Source organism: Mus musculus, chromosome 10 (genome assembly GCF_000001635.26).
Source record: "Mus musculus strain C57BL/6J chromosome 10, GRCm38.p6 C57BL/6J".
NCBI lineage: Eukaryota > Metazoa > Chordata > Mammalia > Rodentia > Muridae > Mus > Mus musculus.
The window spans coordinates 120,615,591-120,638,561 of NC_000076.6; the positions used below are offsets into that span (position 1 = coordinate 120,615,591).

The 22,971-nt window shown below is 44.7% G+C and overlaps 1 long non-coding RNA gene across 1 annotated transcript; it reads right to left on the reverse strand.

Annotated features, from left to right (window-relative positions):
- Nucleotides 1-17,540: 17,540 nt before the first annotated feature.
- On the reverse strand, nt 17,541-20,517 carry 4930471E19Rik. The gene is made up of 2 exons (XR_003948971.1): nt 18,998-20,517; nt 17,541-17,617 (listed from the first exon to the last, which is right to left on the reverse strand). It is a non-coding gene; the product is annotated as an RIKEN cDNA 4930471E19 gene (long non-coding RNA).
- Nucleotides 20,518-22,971: the final 2,454 nt, after the last annotated feature.

The window sequence follows — 22,971 nt, forward strand, 5'->3', positions numbered from 1 at the left end:
CCTGGGAGATATGCCCTGAAGAGGTGTATTCTAGATCTTGACACCAAGCGGTACACAAACGCTGTTCCCCTAGGGAACGTGCATTCTAGTCAGGGCAGGCAATACATGCAATAAGCTTGGCAAAGCAGCGGGATGGGTAGAAAAACCATGTAGGGGAGATAGGGAGTTCGGACTTTAAAAGTCTGTAAGCTGCTGGTCAAGGGACTTTGAGAAAGGGGTTTAAAAGGTAAAGAATGAAACGAATGAGTATCTGCAGGAGGCGTGTGACAGAGAGGGAACATGGTAGAGGCCTTGAGTGCATTTCAGGCATAGTCAAGGGAGCATGTGGCTGGAGCAGAGAGCAGAAGGAAAAGCCAGAGAGGTGCTGGGGGTAGATCGTGCAAGGCTGTACAGCTGGGGGTAGATCGTGCAAGGCTGTATAGCTGGTGGGTAGATCGTGCAAGGCTGTATAGCTGGGGTGGGGGGGGGGGGATAGATAGTGCAAGACTGTAATGCTGGGGGTAGAAGCGGGTGAGAATCATCCCAAACTGAGAGGGCATGAACATGCCTCAAGGAAACAGAGAGATCTGGATGTTAAATCAAAATGGGGACCACACTTTGAATATTAAAATGAAAGAGTCAGCCAAGCAAAAGCAAAGACTGGGTCTCAGGTTGGCACAGAGGCACATCTAGTTCTTGGCTTCCCTTCCCATCTTAGCCTGCATCATCTCCTACAAATCTTATAGCCTGAGCTTCATCTACGCTGAACTTGCCAAGTTCCCTGCTGACTGGGTCAGTGGGGCTCAGGGTACACATCCCACAGAGGGTCAGCTTCAGCAAAGTGTGGCTTTAGCCTGGAAAACAACAACAAAACCAAAGGATTGACTGGAATCTATTAATCTACTGAGGCCAAGAGGGGAACATTTAAAATAAGGTCTTTAAAAAAAGAAAAAAGTGTTGAAGCCTAGAGCAGTCTATGCATAATTCTGCAGAAAGCCAGGAAGAGATGACCTCAGAAAATGTTCACTCAAAGCTCTGACTCCATTTCCTGTGTGTTCTCTCATCCTATTAGGAATCAGAACAGCTGGGTGTCTTTATTACTGAGATTTAAAAGCCACATTTAGGAGACCCCCTCCCAGAAGAGCACATGAGTCAGGTGATGAGCCACTCACGAGTCATAGGAAACAGGCAGCGTTGAAAATTTAACACACACACACAACTCTCCCCCACCCCCAAACCCACAGAAACTATCCACAGCTTCCTGTCACAGGAGATGTGACTCACGTCTCTGGAGGGGTACACATACCTTATTATAGTGGCGGAAGAAAACGTGTCTCCATCAGATGTCTCCCCCAACACCCTCTGCACAGAGCAGTTCTTTGGTGAAAATCCTTTGAAACTTACAAAGTAATTTCTGTCTTTGTGGTTGGGCCATATTGCTATGGTTTGTTCTCACCACAATGACTCTTAATTTAAGGAGCAAAATGACGGCAATAAATCCTTTAACTATATTCAGCTGAATACAGAGTCAAGTTGGGGATGAATGGAAAGAGAAGGCCCTTGGCTGACCTAGCCTGTGGACCTCCCAGAAACTGCTCCCACACTCCAGGGACGCCCCAGCAGGCACACAGAGAAAAGGGTCCCAAGCTGGCATCTTTGGTTCCAGTGGATTCCTTTCTCCTATAAATGAACTTTTTTTTTTCCTTGACTGTAGATAAGGGGGTTAGAAATGAGGGAAGGAGGATGGAAGGAAGAGGGGATTACAAAATACTTGGCATTGATTTGAATCTGAAGCAAAGAAGTTTGAATTAAATGCACCCACAAACTTGCAGAGCATAGTTGTTGATTTTGTTCTTAAATGAAGAGCAAGACGGAGCGAGTGGCGGGGAGCCGTGGTGACCTCATTTCCGAACTCACTAAATTATTCAGTAACAAGAATTAGAGGGGGAAATAGAGATAGAATACAGACAAAGGAGAGAGGTGGATGAAATGTCAGCAAGGATATTGGAAAAGTTCATAAACGGATCATACTATTAACTGTCTGCCTAAAAAATTCTATAATATAAATCTATAAACAATATACATATATATGTGTATATATGTATATACACACACACACAAATATAGATGTGTATATATTTTTCATCTGGGCTAACAATGCTCTTTCCAAGAGCCAAAGACCACCTCCACCTAAGGAAACCCCCACATCAGGCTTTAGAAGACCTCTTTTGAGTTGTTGGTCAGGATTATCTGAGGCATTCCCAAAACTCTATGGACTATTGTTATTTTCCTTGGATGCCCTCCAGATGTGGGAGGTAAATCTCTCCTCTTGGTGTCTTGCTATAGACACCATGCACAGGCCCCTAAACTGGAACTGACCCGAATGGTTCTTCCTAAGGGCTAGCCTTCTTGGCACCAGAAGGCACCATGCCAGCTTCCACAGGAGAGAAAGAGCCAGCAATTTTATCCAACTACAGCGCCTATGGACCACAGCAGTGACCTGTGTGGCACAATAACCCTAGGGGAGCATCCTTACTTTGGAGGTAACAGGTCTGTAATTAGACTTAAGACCCCCTCAAGAGGAGGGAATCTTGCCTGATGCTGGAACACTAGCCAGCTGCCCCGGACTAGTGAAGTCATGGATCTTGGAGGAGAAACTACAACCACCCCTTTACCAAACTAGATTAATCTCTAACACTCAAATGTATTCATATACCCACAGAAAAGTGCACGTCTTAGCCCTCATTAATGGGACTTCTCTTTGCAACGGCTAGAGGTTATTACAGAGAAACCACAACCAATCAAAGTGCGGAGTTGTGGAGCCCTGTCACAATGGATAGATCTACAAAAAGGTGTGTCCTTGTTGGAGTAGGTGTGGCCTTGCTGGAGTAGGTGTGGTCTTGTTGAAGTAGGTGTGGCCTTGAAGGAGGAAGTGTGTCACTGCAGGTAGACTTTGAGGTTTCAAAAGCTCAGGTTAGGTCCAGTTTTCATATTCTCTCTCTCTCTCTCTCTCTCTCTCTCTCTCTCTCTCTCTCTCTCCCTCTCTCCTCTCTCTCTCTTTCTCTCTCTCCTCTCTCCTCTCTCTCCATCTCCTCTCTCTCCCCCTCTCTCTGCCCCCTCTCTCTGCCCCCCTCTTTCTGCCCCCCTCTCTCTGCCCCCTCTCTCTGCCCCCTCTATCTCCCTCTCCCTCCCTCTCCCTCCCCTTTCTCTTCTTTCTCTCTTCTCTCTCTCTCTCTCTCTCTCTCTCTCTCTCTGCCTAAAAATCAGAATGTAACTCTCAACTACTGCTCCAGTGTCTGCCTCCTCACTGTGGTGATAAATTGACTAAACCTCTGAAACCATAAACAAGTTCCCCAAAACACTTTTTATCATAAGAGTTGCCTTGGTCATGGTATGTCTTCATAGCAACAGAAAAATGACTCAGACTTCTCCCTTTCAAATAAAAAGAAAACTCAAACTTTCACTTTCTAAGTATTTATCTAAATGTCCTCAAAATTCTTAAGAAATCAAAGCAAGGAGTGGATAGTTGATATGTCTCTCAATAACGTAGTATGGTTATCTCTACATTCTGTTGAAGATATTCCTTAATTTAGGAGATGGAGGATGCCTTGGCACTTGTATGTCAAGCACTTAACGTTCTAAAATTTAAATGGAAAATTTAAATAAGACTTTCTAACCAACTCCTGTTGATTGGGTGAATCGGCCGCAGGAAATGTAATGGTCAATATTCTTCTACCAGAAGTAGTAAGGGGTTTCCACAGGTGATTCTTCATGCACACAGACAGAAGAGCTTCTGCAAGAAGGTTCTTGAGATCCTACCTCGTGTGTCATAGTACACATAACTGTCAGGGAAGGACTTTTTGTTGTTGCTCGCTAGTTTTTTTGTTTTTTGTTTTTTTGATCCTTTGGATTGTTCTTCTTATCTCATGACATGCTGAGAATAACAAATTGGAAATATGGAGTGCACTGGGTTTTGTGGTGGTGGTTTATTTGTTTATTTATAGGATGTCTTTGTCGTGAGACAGGGGATCACTCTGTGAACTCATTATGCAGCCTCCGCTGGCCTCACAACTCACAACTCAATTTGATCTTTCTGCCTCAGCCTCCTGGACGGGAGGATTACAGTGTGAGCCATGATACTTAGCAAACCAGAGTTCTTTAGCTGGTGGTGATCTCTAGGCTTCTTGGTATATGACTGTGATGGTTTGTATATGCTTGGTCCAGGGAGTAGCACTATTAGAAGCTGTGGCCCTGTTGGAGTAGGTGTGACCTTGTTGGAGTAGGTGTTGAGTGTGGGTATGAGCTTTAAGACCCTCATCCTAGCTGCCTGGAAGCCAGTATTCTGGTAGCAGACTTCAGATGAAGATGTAGAACTCTCAGCTCCTCCTGCACCAGGCCTGCCTGGATGCTGCCATGTTCCCACCTTGATAATAATGGATTGAACCTCTGAACCTGTAAGCCAGCCCCAATTAAATGTTGTCCTTTATAAGAGTTGCCTTGGTCATGGTGTCTGTTCACAGCAGTAAAACCCTAACTAAGACAATAACCAATAAAACTCTCAATTGAAATAAAAAATTTTGAGTTATTTGTAGCCTAACCCATTCTGACATATCAGTGGATACAGATAATAACTTAAAGGCACTTTAGGACAGTCCATGGTGGAAAGGTACTGAGATGGGTCCTTCCAATAGATGTGAGCTCACACACTGAAAGCTTAAAGATCCTGACCAACTACAGCCTTTGTCTGCTGTTTATGTCTCTCTTCTACAATAAAGACTTGAATAGACCAAGCTCTGAGGCTTCTACCAATCCAAACATAGTCATTTCTTAAGCAGGCTTCCCTGGCTCTCCTCTGCACCATGTATCCAAACCTTTCTGATCTTTGGACTACTTGTCCAGCAATGGTCTTTTTTATGTCTTCTCAGAGGGTCTTTATTAGGACATCTGGAATCCACACATAGGTATAAATTATCTAGATAATGTATTAGTTAAGGTCCTTTGGTCTTAAGAGACAGAAACAACTCAAACTAATCCAAGCCTGTTGTGGGAAATTAAAAAAAAAAAAAAAAAGGCAAGTTCTTGTGCTATACCCAGCTACTCTACCCCATCAACCCCGCGGCCGCTGTGGCTAGCCCCATGCAGCGATCGGTCACAGTCTTCCCAGCTCTGGTTCACTTGCCTTAGGGCCTCTTGTCTCTTCTCAACCATTTACCTCCAGCGGCTAGTTATCACAGATCCCCTTAACCCAGTAAATCAAAAATCTAGAAGCTTATAATTAATCACTTCAGATTTATATATCAATAAATCCTCAATTCACAAGATGCCCACACAATAATTTCAGAGCCAATTGATAATGATACGAGCTGGCCACCTAGACTATGCAAGTTACCCCAATTATTCTATCCGTATATGATATTATATCTACTTGTGGCTATTTAAAGCCATGTGGAACCTGAATTGTCCTGTTTGTCCTCCATTTTCCTCCTTCTCCTTTGTTACTCCCTGGCTGTGCAACTCTTAGCCCTGCCTCCCTTTTCCCTGTCCAATCACAGGTTTCTTGTTGTATTAATATTTAAATTAATTGGACAGGGAAAATTCTACTACATATCACCCTTTCTGTTCAAATAAAAAAAAATAAAAATAAACCTTTTCTCTCAAATATAAATTGAACCTAACTATTACTATCCTCTCAAATCTGTTCTCTCAATGTAAATAGCCTGGGTTGGCTATGAGACTATAAGTAGAGTCTTTCAACCCCATCAGAAATCCAAGAATGACCAACATTGTCTGAAGATATAGGAAGCCTAACACAGCTAATTTCTTGGGCTCCGTAACTAGAAAGTCCTGAGATTAATTTGGCTTCACATGGAGATGAGTGTGGGGCCTCAGATAGTGATTTCAGCTCTCTTCAGCGGCGCCAACCTCCCATGCTTTAGTCCCTCTGTTCTCACGGAGGGATCATAGTTCTTGTAGAGGGTGTATGTGTTTTGCCCAACAACCTCTTGAAAGAAGTGTCACATCTTTAACCCATGTGACAGGAAAGTGTGGTACTGTCTTTTATAAGTGTCTCTTCAAATTCACTACACAAACTATCCCATTTCCATGGCCACTGCTATTAGAGGGAGACCATTCTAGATGCCCTTACAGGAGAGATAGTGGATCAACATTACACAGTCTGTTAATCATTTTATTCATTATGAAGCACTTCTGAGATGGGCTTAGACAGTTCTGCTTCTGGTTAACACTTCTGAAAGTTACTACAGTGACCTTCCATTCAGGTGAGTTTTTCCCCTGTGTACCTCAGAGCTTGTCAAAGCTAATGACCCTACTGACTCTGAAGTTCCTCAGGAGAAGCTGTCCGGCTTTAACTCCATCACAATTACCTGGAAGGATGAAACACCAGTGGGAGAGCAGCATCCCACCCCAAGCCCAGGAGGGCTTCCGATGCAGAAAGGACTGGCACTTGAGACTCATCCTACCAGATTCCTAGTTCACTGCCCTGGTGCATGCTGGGACTTCTTACAATCATATCACTATAATTATTGCATAAGGGGAATCTTCTAAATTCAAAGCATTTTGTTTACTGTTACAAAAAAAATACTCATGCTGTTTATTCTAAACAAAAGAAAATTAAAAGTCTTATTCTGGCACTGGACTTTTGGCAGAGCCTTTCAAATTGAACCTATGAAAACGTACACCTTCAAGTCCTTGAGTGAGTGTGGATGTATCTGCATGCATGTGCATATGTATGTGCATGAGAGAAAGAGAGAGAGAGAGAGAGAGAGAGAGAGAGAGAGAGATTACCTAAGCTATTAGTCCTTAAGAACAGTCCTCAAATACTTTTATTTGATACAAAGTCTCTCGCTGACCTAGAACTCTCTAGTTAAAGCAAATCCTAGAGCTAGAACAGCCACCTCCCAAGGGCTAGAATATAAGCCTGTACTACATTACCCCCCGTTAGTGCAGATGGACTCTAAGCTTGCTGTTGATGCATGTAGACTTTGAGTTCAAATTTCAACTTCCTATATACTGTGACCTAAAAATACCTAGGTGAGGTGGATAGTGAATTCAGATATTTAGACACTCTGGTGGTTCTCTCTCTCCCTCTCTCCCTCTCTCCCTCTCTCCCTCTCTCTCTCCCTCCCTCTTTCTCTCTCCCCCCCCCTCTCTCTTCTTGTCTTTATTTCCTTTGGTTTTTCAAGACAGGGTTTCTCCATGTAGCCCTGGCTATCCTGGAACTCACTCTGTAGACCAGGCTGGCCTTGAACTCAGAAATCTGCCTGCCTCTGCCTCCTGAGTGCTGGGATTAAAGGCGTGCGCCACCACGCCCGGCTTCTCTGGTGGTTCTTCATCCTCTGTATTTGTTTACACAGCTTTAAGTTCAAATTTCAACTTCCTATACACTGTGTGATTAAAAAACCTAGATGTGGTGGACAGTGACTTCATATTCTCTAGTGGTTCTTTGCCTGGTGTTTGCTCACACAGCTTTGTGTCTGTAGGGCTCTGTTCTGGACATTTATACCATTTTCTTTATCTTCAGTGGCCAGGCCCAGTACAACTTCGATAGCTGCTTCTCTCTCTCCTCCATCCCATCCAATACCTACAATTTCAGTTATATTCCAAGAACTATGGGGGTTTGTTGTTGTTGTTTTATTTGTTTGTTTGATTTTGGTTTTTGTTGTTGTTGTTGTTGTTATTTTCAAAGACCAGTGTAGCTGTGTTTCTCTAGGCAGCAATGTTTATGTAGTTTAGGGGTGTTCTTGAATTTGCAGTTGAATCCCTGCTTTCTCCAGAACCCCCAGGGGCCCTGTAGCGCTGGTCTTATCAATCGTGTGTGTCTCTAACCGAGTTCACAAGCATTGATTTCTGATGACTCGATACCTGGTATGTACTATGCCATTTAAAGTTTTTTTAAAAATCATCTCACCATGCTGCCTAGGCTGGTCTTAAATTGGGAATCCGCCTGGCTCCAGCTCCCAAGTCCTGGAGTTACAGGTTTGCGTCGCCATCCCCCGCACTCTATGCGGGTTTTACAAGTTGGTTTTCATAGTGAGACCAGGACCTACCTTTTCAAGTCCTTCCTTAACTAAAACTGGCTTAATGTTCCTTTTTTGTTAAAATTGCAACAATGTTCTGGGAGAGTTGCTCATCGTGGTGGACTGTGAGCGGGATGTGACCCGGATCCTAGGTTTAATCCACAGGACTGTAAAAATAACCATCGAAGAAAGTCATTTAGCTACTTCTCTCACTACGACGACTAAGCACCTGACAGGTATGACTTATGAGAGGAAGGCTTTATTTTCCTCCTGGTTCGTGATGGCAGGGATGCCTGCTGGATGGGGCAGCTCCATACATAGCAAGGGGCAGAACACGAGGCAGGAGATCCTCACATCTTGGGGAATCAAGAAGCAGAGAGCACGCGCAAGAATCAGAAATAGACGTTACCTATAAGGGATCAACAGCTCACTTCTGCTTAGACCATAGCTCAAAGTCCCCTTAACTCACCACAAGGTGAGTACCTCGTACTTAGACATATGCGTTCATGGAGACATTTTACATCCAATCCAAAACTCCACCCATCTCAGGAGAAACGATCCATAGGAGGTCTCTATTGAAACCATAGCTAGCCACTTCCAGAGTGCTCGCTGGATTTCTATTCAGAAGGAACAGGCCAAAGTCTTTAATCAGCTCTGTCTGTGACTGTGCCCCACTTAAACCTAACCAGGATGAGGCTTTGAGCATCTAATGAGTGGATTCCAAAGAGGCAGAGGGCACTGGAGTACATCCGGTCTTGTGATCACATGAATATTCAGGTCAATGCTCCCCACTCGTTCTGAAGTTGAGTCACTTCAGGAAATCCAAAGGGGTCTCATTACACATGGTGAGTGTGCTTCCTGCAGGAGGGAGCGCGCTTGGCATCTCCTGGTCTTGTGTGAATCACTGCTCTGTCTGGCGGCTATACAAGTACATATTGTTTTATTGAATAAGAGGGTAGAAAGTCACATAAAACATTGCATACTACAAATGGCCAGGGAATAATTTGACTTGCCTTGGTGCAACTTAATTTACACATCGGTCTCCTAGAAAAAGAAAAAGGAAAAAAAAAAAAAAAGAAAAAAAGGGAAACATCTGTTCCATAAATACAGCTTAGTCTGGCCACGTGAACCATGAATGGCTTTGATTATTATTTGTTTTAGTTGAATTCCTCTTGCTTTATTTTTTGAATTGTCATATTTTAAAAATAGAATAAAGTACTTTCAGGCAATAAGAAAAGGGAGAAATAGTATGAAATAGGGAAAGAAGAGCTTTATTAGGGAAAACGGATGAAAGAAAGAACGCAGAACAAAGATTTGCCTCAAACTTTTAAAAATATATTCATTTATTCCCAACCTTACTAAATATAATTGTCTCCATCACAAGGTAGTTTTTCCTTTCAAACATCTGATTTGTAGTCATATTTGAGGCTTGACATATTGTCTCAAGAAAGAAACTATAACGATTTGAAGCTTAGATGGCACCCGGGTGATATTATTTAAATAGGAAGATTTTACATAAGCATTATAAGCAGAGATGACACTTTGAGCATTTTTTTTTTAAATCAGAGAAAAGCTAGAATGGTTTCTAGATATTCCAAGAATAACACACATCTGTCTTAAAATGTCCAGCTGAGGGATGCTTACAGTCTTCCAAGGGAGACCTGGGTTGTTTGAGACTGTTGCAAGCAGGATGAGTACGGATAGCCATACATCTAAAGTTGTTACACAGTCTGGGTTTGTTTCTACGCAGAATCAGAATTAAGTGAGAGGAACAGGTGGCCCCTAAATTGTGCTCTGGGTTGCCTCTTGTCTCCCGACCCCTGAGACTCCGGAAAACCTCTTCATCGAATAAGCTTCCACCACAAGGTTGAGTAGTAGGAATCGACTGTAGCTTTTTCTATGTCTCATACGCATTCAATGCTGTTTTCAACAGGGTAGCATGCTGTTTATGTATGTCAAATACTGCAACCGCTTCCCCCTTTTAGAAGGTGGTGACTGTCAGCTGGGGCTGAGCTGTGGTCTCATTTAGTGCTGTTTTCTAACAGACTCTTAGATCATTGACTCTTCGACTTCTCATCTTCCTGTGCTGTGCAGAAGAGTGCTGCAGTCAATGGTAAGTACCACTCCTTAAACTCAGCGCCCCAGGGCACCACATCCTGCTCCCTCCCTCTCCCACAATGCCTCTCAGTGAGAGGATGAAAATGTCCCCCTATGAGGATGGAAACTTCCTTTTCTTCCAAACTATTTTCCCTCAGGTTTTACCTGGAAGCCCTGACCTACAGCTCTCACAGGCAAAGGGCACCCGAGGTGTCTACCTGCTTGAACACAGAAAGAAAAACCGGTCAACATCTCAAATTGTTACCCCGTCCCACAAAAGTGTTTTCTTGGGTTCAAATTTTTCATTTTGGGATCTAGGTGCAATGACCTGGACTCGTGGTAAATATATTTAGGGTGTTGGGAGTTTGGAATTTATTCTGGCTGAATCTGGTCACTGCATTTGCATAGAATGGCTGTCATAAAAAGGACAAAATGTAACAGATGCAGTGAGGGGGTAGAAAAAAAGGGGTGTATGCTGTTGGTGGGGGTGTGAACAGTATAGTCTGCTACGTAATCATAGTACTCGGGAAGCAGAGGCAGGCAGATCTCTGAGTCTACAGAGGCAGCCTGGTCTACAGAGCAAGTTCCAGGACAGCCAGGGCTACAGAGAAACCCTGTCTCAAAAGAGAGAAGAGAGGAGAGAGACAGAGAGACAGAGAGAGACAGAGACAGAGGGACAGAGACAGAGAGACAGAGAGAGAGAAAATGAACAATGTGGACATTCCTTAAAAAAAAAAACAAGACTAGAATCACCGTGTGCATCAGTGTTCCCACTATTGGGCATATGTCCAAAGAAAATGCAATCAGTGCGGGTAAAGAGACATCTGCATTGCTGTGTTCACTAAAGCATTACCCACAGCAAGTGAGAATTATGGAAATACCCTATGTGTCCACCAATAGAAGGGTGGACAGAGAAACTCTATGTACACACAAAGGAACATTGTTCAGCTCCAAAAAGAAAAGGAAATCCTGTCATTTGTGAGGACAGGGATAAACGTATTATGCTGTGTGAAGCAAGCCAGGCATAGGAAGGCCAAGAGCACAGCATCTAACTCACACGGGGACCGGAGAGACGAATCAGCAGTTAAGAACACTAGCTCTTCTTCAAGAAGAACAGAGTTCAATTCCCAGCACTCCCATGGCAGTATACAATTGTCTGTAACTCCAGTTTCTGGGGCTCCAACACTTATACAGACACATGTGAAAACAAAACACCAATGCATATTAAATAAAAATAAATTATTTTTTTTAAAAAATCCATTTTATAGACTCAGAGACCAGAAGGGAGCTTGCCAGGGTCTCAAATGGACTACGGGAGGCCAGTCAAAGGATGCTAGCTCTCTGACAGAAATCTGATAGATACCATAGTGACCGTGTTCAGTGACAATACTGTATAATTGAGGACTGCTTTAAAAAGAAAGATTTGGACTATTCTTACCATAAAAATAAAGTATGTGAGATAATATATATGACAATTTGCTACATTTAGGCATACCACAATGTTACAGTCAACACATCAGGTTGTGTACCATAACGATTTTGTAATGAGAAACTTTGTCAAACATATAATTTTAAAAGGTGCTTTAAAAAATTTTTCATTTTTGTGTGTATGGGTGTCTTGCCTGCACATAGGTCTGTGCATGGCATGTGTGTCTGGTGTCAGAAGAAGTCAGAATGAGGTATGAATACCCTGAGACTCGAATTAGAGACGATTGTGAGCCACCATGTGGGTGCTGGAATCGAACTCAGGTCCTTTGGAAAAGTAGCCACTTTCTTAACAACTGAGCCATTGGCCCCAGGAAAGATTCTTATGTTACGTGGGCTTGAACTGGAGGCCAGAGATTCTGCATTCTATCTCCTACTACTTACCTAGCCCAACAGGCAATGCTTGTGTTCCCCTCCTCCTGGTATCTCTGATATTAAGTAAATAGGACCTCTGCTCTCTTATCCTGAGAGATCATCGCAGTTTTCTCCTACCTGGTCCCTCCACCACCAATCTTACCCTCTCCTGTCTACTGTCTGCATTAAAGACACAGTTATGTGAGGTCCTTGATCAAACCCCTTCAGTGGACCCCCCCTCCCCCATTGCCTGGAGGGCTCAGTCAGAACTTTAAGACAGTAATTCACGATCCTTCTGATTGACTTTGGAATACATGTCAGGGGCTGATATTCCCAGTCATCTTCCAGATGTTCTCCTCTCTCCTTTCTACACTAAACATCATCATGAAGTTTGAAGTGGACATGATGGCAGCCATATCAGCATCTTTTAAAAGTCCTCAACAGTAGAGCCGCCCACGTGGCTAGCCCTCGTCAATGAGTGATAAACACAAGTGTCTTATGGCTGGCTTGTGCCTCTGTTTTTTTCTTGCCGCTGCTCAGGCATGGATGGGGTGAGGGGATGGAAATCTGCTGGAGCAGGAGGAGATCTGGGGTGAGAGCCATGGTGTGGTGAGAATGACTCTGAGAGTTTGAGCTTCATGTCCCCAACCTGCCCCAAGAACCAAGATCATGTGCATCTCTGACAAAGATCTTCACAAAGGCATGACTCTGACTCACTCTTCTTCCTGCTCTGGGCTACACCCATGTGGAACTGTGGCTGATGGCTCTGGCTGGGTAATAGGATTTCATGAGTCTGTATTTACTTCCTGCCGTCCCGCTGTTGCTTTGACTTTCACGTGAACTCTGTTGATTCAAAGCCCTCTTGGCATCTTAAGATTACTTAAGATTACTCAGAGGTAGGCAGTGCTCTCTATTTTACCGTTATTGTATCCATGTGTCACCTGTGTCCAGCAATGCATTCATAATAACTACTGCTAGATAGTTCAGCATATTTGAGCCTAAATATCTTACAAACTCTTGTCTCCAGCTAACCTCTTTGCCCACTGACTGCCCACAATTTCTTTACTATTTTTTAAAACATCGTAGACAATAAACTCCATCAGATCACGACTAGCTTTGTTTTGTCTTTGTATTTCCTGTGCCTGGTACGAAATCGGGCCCTTCGGAATATCAGCTACGTGAATGAACAAAAAATTAGAGTCGCTGGGTTCTCATTTTCTCTTCTGTAATACATTAGTGATAACAATCTCTATCCTATAAATGTTCTTTTTGTTTTGTTTGGTTTGGTTTTTGTTTTTTTGAGACAGGGTTTCTCTGTATAGCCCTGGCTGTCCTGAACTCACTCTGTAGACCAGGCTGGCCTCGAACTCAGAAATCTGCCTGCCTCTGCCTCCTGAGTGCTGGGATTAAAGGCGTGCGTCACCACGCCCGGCTCATCAATTTAGTTTCTATTGCTAGATAGTTCCGTATCTTGTTTCCAGGTAACCTCTTCTTCACCCACTGACTGGGTCAACTCCGTATAAATGAGTTGTACTTAAGGTAAAATACAAACAGTGACTATCAAGACAAATGTCTTTGTTGAAACCATCTGTAGGGACCTAGAACATAAGGCATGCTCTCTTCTCTTGCTCGCTGCTTGAGGACAACACGAAGTACTCTGAGTTGAATCTTGGTAGAGGTAATGGTGGCCTCAGGACATCTGGGAAAAATAGACTCCATAGAATAAAGATATACTCAGAGAATCTCTTGAGACCCTTCCCTTGGAGGATTCTCTTGGGATTCTGTTTTCCTCTTCGAACTGTTCCAAGCCCTGTGCCACCATCAGGTCATCTGCAGAGCCGGGTGTAATTCCAGTTCTGTGGGTTTGCTGCTGTCTTAAGACTTCCCAGCACCAGGGTCTCATGTCCTGGAGTCTACAAGACATCTTTTATAGCCATCCGTTTGTTCCCACCCCAACCATGAGATCCAGTGTTGGTTTTGCCTATATTTTCCAGCCCAAGAGTGGTAGTAATGAAGGGGGGTAGTAGGTTTAATGTCACCTCTTATATTATGAATCGGTGACATCAGCTTTTAAAACCAAAAGTATTTGTAAGATCTCCTTTTAAAGCTATAGCAGCTTTAACTACCTCCAGTCTTCCATTTAAACTGACTTCAGGGGGAAATGTTGGGTTCAAAGCAATGTCTGGGCTCTTCTCCTCTGTATATTTGCAAATGTACAAAGCTGGGTCTGTTATGTCCTGTCTGAAAGGCTATCTATTTGTACAGCTTTATGCATCTCTTCACAGAACACCCATGAAGTCACAGCTCATATTTCTGCTTTAAATATTCGATCTTTTGGTTTTAAACACCCATAAGGGTTATTTGTCAAAATGGATCTTAAACTTCGCCCCACAGTTCTGCAGCGGATCTTTAAAGTAATGCTTTAGGGGGGTGGGGAGGAAGGGGTGGGGGAGACGGGAAAAGTCGGCCATTCGGGAAGCATTCATTGAGTGCCAAGTACGTGCAGAGCATATGGTATCTAGTAATAGGTGCTGGAAGGGGGATAAAATAGAAATGGAATACGTGTTCTTGCTCTCAAGATAAAGGAGAGAAACATAAACACAGTCGGCTCAGGGCTGCATCCGGCATTTCAACCTTGTTTTCCAAAGATGTTTGTATGAAAATCAGGAGCAAACAACATGAGACATAAAAGAACATTTTAGCGGGACTGTGTGCGTGCTCATGTGTGTATGAGTGTATATGCACACATATGTATGTATATATGTGTGCACACATTCACAAGCATGTGTGTGCACATGTGTATGAGTGTGCACATGTGTACAAGAGTGTGTGTGTGTGCACGTGTGCACATACATATGAGTGTATGTGTGTGTCTATGTATATGAGTTTGTGGTTGTACATGTCTATGTATGTGCTTGTGTGTGCATGTGTGTACATGTGTGTGCATGTGTGAACATGTGTGTGTGTTTTCATGGGCCTGGGTTTGCCCTCATTCATGCACATTTGGCTGTGGGGCACAGAGTAGAGGCTTTGTGATTATAGAAATACGATTAATGATGTAAAAGGGAGTTATATGGTGTCCTCGCTGTGTTTCCTTTTGTCTTCCAACCCAATGCATCTATTTCATGTTCTGAGGCTCCCAGCAGCAGTCCCCGTGTCTCTCTTTGCTACACTGGGGCCATCACCATTCTGACCCTCGAATTTAGATTATTTAATTTGCCAAGTTTGCATTTCCTTTGGTCTTGGGTGAGGACAAACTTATCTCACTGCAGATGTTTACCATAGATCACTTTGGTTCTAAACTGCGTGGTAATAAGACACTTGGAAGATACCTGTCTGCCCTGTGTGGGACAGAGGCCGGTTTCTGTCAGGATGTGGCCATCCTGAGCTGGCTCATAGGAGTTCTCCTCCACCCTGATTCGTGCAGGGCTTGCAGAAATAAGCGGAGGTTCTCCTCGAGTTCCATGGAGACATGCCACAGTAGTGATATCACAAATGAATCCTACTTCTAATATCTGTGCGCTGATTGATAAAATTTTTAAGAACAATAGAACCCCACATTCATCATCTACTATTCAAAAATTCTCTCACGCCGTTATTATGATAGCCACTAAAGTAATGCATAGAAATCAATGAACACAATGCTCGAATCCCAGACGGCATTTAATACAATTTTAACTTCTGTGAGCTGAGGCAATGGCGGCTGGTAAGATACTTGTTGCACAAGCATGGATTTACAAGGCCGACCACCAGAACCCACAGAAAAGTCAGTGCTGGGCCAATGGCTCTGTGGACAAACTGTTGGCTACAGAAGCACACGACCTGGAGTTTTCACCCCCAGGATTCCCTCAAAGCCAGGCAGACGTGTAAGGAAGCAGAGGGTCTCTGGAGTAAGTAGGCTAGCTAAACTAGCCAGGACTGGTGAGGTCCGGGCTCACTGGGAGACCCTGCTTCAATAAAATAGAGAGCTATTGAGGAAGATATCCGGTGTTAACTTCAGGCCTTCATACAAGCACACACTCACACACAGAAACACACACTCACACACAGAAACACACACTCACTCACAAACATATATACACACTCACACACAGAAACACACAGTAACACTGACACACACACTCACTCACACAAGCACACACACACACACAGAAACAGACACAACCACTCATACAAATACACACTCACTCACACAAACACACACACACACACACAAACACAGACACACCCACTCACACAAATGCAGATACACCCACTCACTCACACAAATACACACACAAATACACACACACACACACAAATACACACACACACACACACACTATTTTAAAAAGCCAAATACTATGGCATGCACTGGGGAGACAGAGAGAGAAAGACCCCTTTGCCTGCTGGCAGTCAGTCCAGTCTAATTGCTGAGCTCAACGCTCAGCAAAAGCCCCTGTCTTGGAAACATAGACTAAAGCATGATGGAAGAAGGCACCAGATGTTGACCTCTGGCCTCTGCAGGGGCCCACACACATACAACAAAATTTAAATAATATATTGATATAGTTTTTATTAATATCTGTTCCTTGTGTGAACACTTTCTTGTGACTTGGCTTACAAAGCACATGACTAAGAGGAAAACAGGACTTACTCCATCCTTTAAGCCTTTTTTAAAATCCAGACTGCATAGCCAAGTGCTGTGTCAGATCCTTCCCTCCTCCCTCCTCCCTCCTCCCTCCTTCCTCCTCCCTCCTCCCTCTTTCTTCTCCCCACAAACATTTCTTGCATATCTTTGAGGTACTGGTATTACATTAGATTCTAGGAGAACCACGGGGAGACAGACACTGTGTGCTCTTACAGTCTCTGGTCCAGGGAGAAAGGAGGCGTGTGACACAGAGCTGAGTTCTGGGGCCTGCAGAAGGGTTCATAGAACCCAAGGAAAGTCTCTACAAGTTCAGGTAAATAGCACACTATGAATTTACATTTTGGAGTCCAGCTATGTGATTGGTGTTTTCATTACACTGTTCCTAAAATCAAGTCTGTGATTTTTCCAGTCAGATACCAAATCAAATTCATGAATTTCCAAGCACATACTTTAAGTGACAAAGCGACTCTTCGTTTGTAGATGGGAATGTAACAAGAGAGCTTTTCCCCAGCAGCCTCCACTGAGTCAGACAAAAGTCAAACCGTGAGTTTAGTTTATAAACGTTTCAAATCATAACCATACTCTTTTGTTCAGCCAAGCGCTTTAGAGTTTCTCTGGATAACTCAGAAGAATGGAGAATTTATACTGACTGGCTGATAAACCACGGGAAAGCATCGAACAGAATTTTATTTCATTCACGCAGGAAGTAAAGGCAAGAAAGCCTCGTGTCTATTTCTTTTTACGTATTAGGAAATTAGGACTCAGAGAGGTTAGAACTTAGTCCAAATTTGCACACAGGGCTCTTATTTAAAGCCAAGAATACTAGTGTCTCTGAATGGGACTCCTAATTTGGGTATGAGTGCCCTGACCATTTATTGAAAAACAAAGGCGCTTCTTTCTCCATTCCTAGCCTGTGTGGATTTATAGAGCCACTGCGAGTGAAAACAGGACTTATTTTCCCAAGCATCCAGCTGTTCTCCATTGCCTAATGCAGCAAGTCTCCGGCTCTCAAGCGATACTGGTCATTTTCCCATTCCTAGAAAAAGACAGTAGTCATTTCTTAAACCAGTGTTCTTTTTCCTCAGCCTTTCATCCCGACCATCAGCTATGAGGGTCACTGGGGCTGTTTAATACTGCCGTGAGTAACGCTAACCAGGGTTTCTAAGACTCTGGACAGCCACAGCTCCAGATCATAAGTTTAAAATAGTGGTCGAGATCCTTTCAACTCCAGCACGAGCTCACAGCTCCTATTAGGGTTCAGTGTCCTTTCCCTGTGTGGTGACTTGAAGTTCCTAGCCCAAGGTCAAGCATGGAGGGGAATTTAGCAGAGCATCCAGCTAGTTGCATATTGTGTACAGGATGCACTTTGCTCTGGACCACCTCTGGGCTTCGTGCAAGTAGTAACCTTGTTTCCATCTCTTCCTTCTTCTGTCTTCAAATGTGACCATTTGTATTCTTCAAATGGTTTTGATACTTTGATAGATCCCCTAGCTAGTATGTGTGTATTCTTTTAATCTCCCCTGTTGCTACCCCCGTACCTGAATGCTGTGGGTATTAGCACAATTCCCTCAAAACCCTCCCCCTCCCAACCCCAACCCCCTCCTTGCCTCCGTATTTCTGAGTTTCCAACACAGTTTAAAATAATGCTTACTGGATAGGACTGTGGTGAGTTTTAAGTGAGTTCATACAGAAACTCCCCAGGATAGGGTAAGCAGTTAACAGATAATATTCAGGAGCATTTCCCAACCAGCTTACAGTTCTGGAAACTGACGTTCATATGGTGTTACAACCAGGACAATCGTAATCCAGACCCAACCATGTCTCCAGGGTCTAAAATGTTCTCTGCCACTAGGCCCCACCACCTCCATGTTCTATTCTCATTCAAACGCGCCACCCTCTCAAATGGCCATCCTCATTTGTGGCCCAAGAATACCCTCTAAATGAGAGGCCACATTGACAACCCCCTCCCCCCATCGACAGTGCAGAGCTGCACATTTAAGACAGAATCTGTCTGCAGGTAATTTCAAATATATGAGATATGATATTCTTGTGTCAGTTGCCTTAACAATTGGTGATATCCTGTGCCAACAATTTGCCATTATCTACTTGCCCTGGGAGACTGGGGGGGAATCCCTGCAGGAAAGTCCTACCTGTGGTGAAGATTCTTAACACCACAAAGATACAAGACAAACTCAGCCAGGGCAAAAGGTCCTTGGGTCAAACTCAGCAGAAAACAAGGCCAAATTTCCAGGAGCCCTCACTAAGGCGTATCCCTTAAGATGGGTCCATTTCTATGGCAATAAGTTCTGACAGCAAATAGGAAAGAGGGGGTTGTCAGGGAGCCCCCCCCCCCACAGGACTTGGTGCCTAGGTGCTTGACTGTGGGCCTTTCACACAGACCCTACCCAGCACTTACCGAGATTCCAGCCTGGAGACTCCTTTCTCTATTCCTTTTGGTACTCTGAGCACAGGTGTTCAGTCTGAACCAATCCTTATGCAGTTGACACACCATGGCGTTCTTCTCGGTTGTGGCAAATGCTAGGCACAAGGCCGAAGCTCCTTTTCATTGATTCAGAGGGGGGTTAGAAAGAGATAAACATTCACACCAGTGAGTTAGAAAGAGATAAACATTCACACCAGTGGGTTAGAAAGAGATAAACTTTCACACCAGTGGATTTTTTTTTTTTTTTTTTTTTTGTGGCTAGAAATAATACAGATGAGCCCTACCCAGTGAGCCAGAGACCAAGCCCAGGCCACCTCCCTGAGCAAGACTGCTCCTGGACTTAAGTAAGGTCAGTTCACCCTGCCAGCCCAAGGGCTGGAACTGCGGGGCTTCTCTCCTGAGTCTAAAGCTCACCAAACTACTCTGTACATTTCGGAATCACTGTTGGTGATTTGCAATCCTGTTAGTTGGTGTCATATACATACATACATACATACATACATACATACATACATACATGTGTGTAGATAGATAGATCAAAAGATATAGATATGTATCTTTCTGCATATATGCTCATCCTACTGGATCTGTTTCTCTAGACCCTGATCCCCTGCCCCGCCCCCCCAGGCCCAGTTTTCCCAGGTATCAGCCAAGGCTTGCATGTTGCTTTTGCAAGAATAGCAGCAACCTTGAGAGAAGTCTCCCTCTGCCCCACCAGTTGACTCTTTCCTGCACATCACAGACTTTTATGCTAGTAGAAGTCACGTGGTCGTTAAACCAGGGAGCAGCCGAGCCCACAAACAATCATGAAGTTGAAGAAAAAACACAGGAGAAGAACTTATGTCGGAGTTGAGGCAGCTGGCACAGGCCCCAGATTCCTGGCTTTTCTGAAGTAAGGGACATTCAGTGAAGACTCAGGAGTGTCATGGCTAATTGAGGAGACTGGAAAAGGCCAGAAACTCTGCCATTCCTTAGAGGAAGATGCGGACTTGATTTCCTGTATCCCTAGAGTTAGGCTGGTACCTGTTTAGTGTCACTAATAGGCTATAGCCAGTGTGACATTGTGGATGTTCTAGAAAGGTGCTCTAAGAGGCAGGATACTTTTGTTTTTCTCCTCTTAGGACCCTTGAATAGCTAGCTATGTGATGATGTGTGAGAGCCCAGGTGGAGAAACAGATAGGGGTTGGGGGAGACCTGCCAGTCACAATAGCGTCAGCTGTCCCAGATGTGGTGACATACTGCTAAGTAAAGCCACCGTGTCTTAGCTAGAAGTCGGCCTCAGAGGAAGCTCTGGGTAAAGACAAGGACATTGGAGGAGTGTCCTGCAGGACCCCACCCAGATAACGGAACCATGACCAAACAATACACCGAGGTGGCACAAAGCCAGTAACTGTGGACATCCGACTTCACAGCGGTAGATAACCATTACAGCCTGGCAGCTGGGGCAGACGAAGCACAGTGGCTTCCCTGTAATGATGGAGCCCAGAGTGAGAGGCAGGAGGAGAGCGACATCTGAGCAGAGGCATCAGGGCTGCTCGAATCTTCTCCTGCCAGTTTTCCACTGTTTCGCAACGCTGATGTGTGTCACCTCGCAGCGAAAACAATCTGTACCCTTCCGAGTTAGGCACTGCCCCTGAGTCTCTTCCAGACCTCGTCAGACCTCAAACCAAGGTCTGTGAGCAGGGGAGATCCCAGACACAGTGAGTCATGTTTGTCTTCTGTGTGCTGAAGGCCTGGCACAGACTTAGATCACCACTGACCTGTGGTCTGCAGCTTGTTTCTTCACCGGGAGCCAAAACACAGTGCATAGCCTCATCTCCAGCCAAGTTCTCAACACGGGCCCGGGTGTCTAGGTGCGGGTGCCAAATGTGCCTGCGATGAATCCAGCAATGTAATAATAATTACCCCACAGCCAGTCTGGCTGATTTTCTGGACAGCACCGTTGAGCTCCTTAATTATAGCAGTTAAATCTAGACACGCATATTCAGGCACTGAATACTTAATTTATAGCATAAGGAGAGAGAATCCACCCACCCATTCACTTAACAACACGGGTGCACCACTTTGCCGGTCACAGATATATCAGAAGCCATGCTTCCTGCACCCTGAGATTGCTTTTGCCGTCTCTCCCAAGAGGCAGGAATCAAAGGCACTGCGGTCAAGGTAACAAATGAATGACTAGTGTAACAGAGACGAAGAAGGTGAGATGAGAGTTGAACAGAGGGAGACACCACGGCTGGCCAAGGGAAACAGAGCCTGGAAAGATTTCTTAAAAGTGTCATTTGTCACCTCCCCACTCCAAGTTTAAAAGCTGCACACGGTTATTAGCTATATGACCCTGTGCAAATCATAAATTTTCTTACATCTTAGTTTGCTTATCTTTGAAAGGGGATGGTTTGGGCTAACTGATCTCAAAGGTGCTTTCTGTTCCAAGGGCCTGGAATACATGATTTTTTAATGAGAAGACCCAGCAAAATGTATAGCCATCCATCCTTTCTACAACCAGAGTAACTTTTTAAATCTAAAGAAGATAATGTCTCCCATGGCTTAAACCCCTTCCGTGGCTGCATTTACAACCTCTCCTGATGATTTGTGCTCACAAGCACGGGGGAAGGGAGGGTGGGGGGCTGCCTGTGCTCTCAGCACCCCTGACTCCATGTCCTCCTCTGGCCTGCACCCATTCACCCAGAGGCCTCTCTCCCTTCAATGAATATAGGATTTGTGATTTTTCAGGATAGTTGTGCTCCAGTCCCCGTCCCCGTTCCCTTGCCCCACCACTCTCTCTGAGCCAGGCAGCTTGGAAGTGGAGAACAGTACCTCCCAGGAGTCCTGGCAGGGCCAACAGCTGCCAGAGAGCAGGGAAGGGGAGTCTGGGCTCCTCCGCTGCTCCACGCTGACTTCCAGATTCATCTCTTGACTTGTCCCCACACTTCCAACCTTGGTTTTCTGAGACTAAGTGCCTTCAGTTGCTGAGATTTTTTTTAAGGGGGGGTGTGTGTTGATAGTGTAACTTGACTGCAGTAGTGTTCAATGTTCTTAGTTGGATCAGCCAAGCCTTCCACCTTTTATCATGTGAAATTGCATTCACTCTTTGAGACTGCAACCTTCTCCCTATCCCTTCCCTACCTGCCCTTCCCTTCCTCTCTCCTTCCCTCCCTTCCTCTCCCCTCCCTCCTCTCTCCTCCCCTGCCCTCTTCTCTTCTCCCACCCTCTTGGGCCTCTTTTTCCCCTCCACTTTCCTTCCCTACTCCCCTCCCCTCCCTTCCCCTCCTGGCCACTCACCTCTTCTCCTCTCCCCTCCCCTCCTCTCTTCTCCCACACTCTTGTCCCCCCTTTCTCTTCCCACTTCCCTCTCCTCCCCTTCTGGCCCCTCCCCTCCCCTCCCCTCCCCTCTCCTCCCCTCCCCTCTCCTCCCCTCCCCTCTCCTCCCCTCCCCTCCCCTCCTCCCCTCTCTTCTTTTTCTCCCTTCCTTCTTCTTTCCACCCATTCTCTTTGTCTTTATCACTGCACAGTTAACTCCTTTTGTTCCCTGTTGGAAAGGGTTTGCGCAGAGGCCTGGATTAAAGAGTGCCTCATCTCTCCCTGTTTAAATGCTGTGAATCTGGCTTTATCTTTAGGCTTCCCCTCCTTGTTTAGGTCTTAGTTAAAGTAAGAGATAGATTCCAGTGCCGGTCCTGAGCCTGAAGAGTCCCTCCAGAAGTGTCAACTACAGCGCCCTGTTGGCTTCCTTCTGGCTGTTTGCTGTAATGTTCAGTTCTGACCTTCCTTAGCAGCTCAGTGGTTTTAAATAAATACCTTGAATATCAACGTGTCTGGTACCTTGTATGAGTCTGCTGCTCACACTACAGTGCACACACAGGGGAGGCAGGGACTGTGTCTGTATTTTCTCATCAATGAATGCTGAGTGCCTAGCACACAGATGACTTCATTTTAGACAAATGCTTGAG